The sequence below is a fragment of the Parus major genome, chromosome 24, assembly GCF_001522545.3.
Source record: "Parus major isolate Abel chromosome 24, Parus_major1.1, whole genome shotgun sequence".
Taxonomy (NCBI): domain Eukaryota; kingdom Metazoa; phylum Chordata; class Aves; order Passeriformes; family Paridae; genus Parus; species Parus major.
The window spans coordinates 2,283,735-2,285,792 of NC_031792.1; the positions used below are offsets into that span (position 1 = coordinate 2,283,735).

Consider the following 2,058-nt stretch of genomic DNA (forward strand, 5'->3'; position numbering starts at 1 on the left):
TGATGACTGTACTGCACACAGCTGCAGGAGAGGCAGACGTGGCTGCTTGTCTCGCACTCCCACACTTTATTTTTTATTTTTTTTTCCCCAAGTCTCTATTTCCCCCAAAAGGAAACCAAAAAAGGAAGTATAAATGTCCTGCGTATATATGTGAAGTATCATGTAGAAAATGATTTCATCCCACGCTTCCCCTCCTTGCTCTGAACTTCATCAAAACAACAAATTCTTCAGGCTCTCAGACATTCTGCTGGTTTCCTGATCCTCGCTCCGAGCAGGAGAAAGCTCCGTGTTCCAGAGTGGCTGGATGTAGCTTCAGGCAAGGTATGGTCCTGTGTGCCCAGCCAGGGCTCTGCTCCCGACTTTCCAGCCTCTTTCCAAGTCCAGTGTCCCAGCTTTGAGTATATCCCGGCAAGATTAATTAAAGGGAAGAAGCGCGGTGTCCTAGATGATTGGGATTAGCTAATAAGGTTATTTTAGTCTGCTGGCATTTGCTGGGGGTGGCTGATGTTCCACAAGTTCCTTTGTGCAGGAATTACTGGCAGCGGAGACATCCTGCTTTTCAATCCACATCTGTGCTGCTCACGAGCTTTAATTTCTGGAGGAGCAGCATGGGAGTTTCCTGAAGTTCTCAGGTATTGATGTTATTTCCAGGTGTTTGAGAACAAGTGGCTTATAATGCCAGGACAAGGAGGAATGGCTTCACACTGACAGAGAGTAGGTTTAGCTTGAATATTAGGGAAAAAAGAACTCCTTGTGAGGGTGATGAAGTTGTCCAGAGATGCTGGGGCTGGCCCTGGATCCCTGGAAGCATCCAAGGCCAGGCTGGAGGAGGCTGGGATAGGGGAAGGGGGCTGGAACAGAATTATCTTTAATGATCTGGGATTGTGTGTAGATTCGAGACAGGCATTTCTCTCTCAGACTGTGCTGTACATGGCACAAACGGCAGCGAGTTACAGCAAGGATGTGTTTGTGTTCAGGCTGCGGCTGAGCAGAGGGAAATCCACACCTGCTCAAATCGAAATGCCCAAATTTACCAAACACCCTGCGTTGCTCATCTTTTCATACTGGAGGTTTTGAAGGAGAGCAGGAACAGGCCCTTGGCCGCAGTGTTTCTGGAATGTATGTGCGGGCAGGGATCAGTTCTTAGATTTATGTTGACCTTAACCTGTGAGAAAAATTCCCGATGAAACGTGCGTGGGAAATGCAAGGAACTGCGGGGCTGGCAAAGAGAGCCAGGAAAGGCCTGGGAGCAAACAGCACAGCCGGGGAATGCCTGAGGCTCTGTGCTGCACAGCTCCTGGCACTTCCACTCTTTTAATTCGCTGTTTATTTCTTTTCTTTCTGCTCTAAGTTTCGCCGGTGTCATATTTTCCATGGAGATGGAGGCGCTCCCTGCTCGGAGCGCTGGTGACACGGCAAAGCATCGGATGGCTGGGGATGGGGAACGGAGAAGGGAAAAAGGGGTAGAGGGAAAAAGGAAAACCTCCTCGGGTTAGGGATGCAGGGGGAGGAGGGAAAGCGCTCCGGAGGGGACACAGGGCGAGGGAGGAGCGGCAAAGCCGAGCGGAGACGGGAAGAGAAGGAAACACCCCGCGGGTCTGGAAAAGGCTTCCCGAAGGGGAAAGGCCTCGGCAGGGACCGGGGGAAGGGCTGCGAGGGAGGCGGAGGGGGGAAGAGAAGGAGGAGGAGGAGAAGGAGGGGAAAGAGGAGAAGGAAAAGAGAGGGAGGAGGAAGAGGAGGAAGAGGAGGGCAGCTGGCGGAGGGATCCGGCGGCGGGGCGGAGCGGCCGGAGGTACGAGCCCCCCGGAGGCGCCGGGGAGGGGCGATCCCGGCCCGGCTCGGCTCGGCTCGGCGCAGGCTCCCCGGGAAGCGCCGCTCCCGCCTCTCTCAGCAGCGCAGCGGGGCCGCCACCGGGCCGGGAGAACAGCGCGGCGGCAGCGGCGGGACTCGCGGGAGAGCGCAGCGGAGAGCGCAGCCAGCCCGCAGCGCCCCGCTGGGTCCCGGGCCGGAGCGAGAGGCGGAGCGGCGGGGGATGGAGCCCCGGGCCTAGGGGCGGCC

At 56.1% G+C, this 2,058-nt stretch overlaps 1 protein-coding gene across 1 annotated transcript in view; it reads left to right on the plus strand.

Annotated features, from left to right (window-relative positions):
- Positions 1 to 234: 234 nt before the first annotated feature.
- ARHGEF12 (Rho guanine nucleotide exchange factor 12) overlaps positions 235 to 2,058 on the plus strand; it is a 70,023-nt gene continuing 68,199 nt past the window's right edge. Inside the window, exon 1 of the mRNA XM_015649797.3 lies at positions 235 to 321. The gene's annotated coding sequence lies outside the window, so the exon portion shown is untranslated. The remainder of the gene's footprint in view (positions 322 to 2,058) is intronic.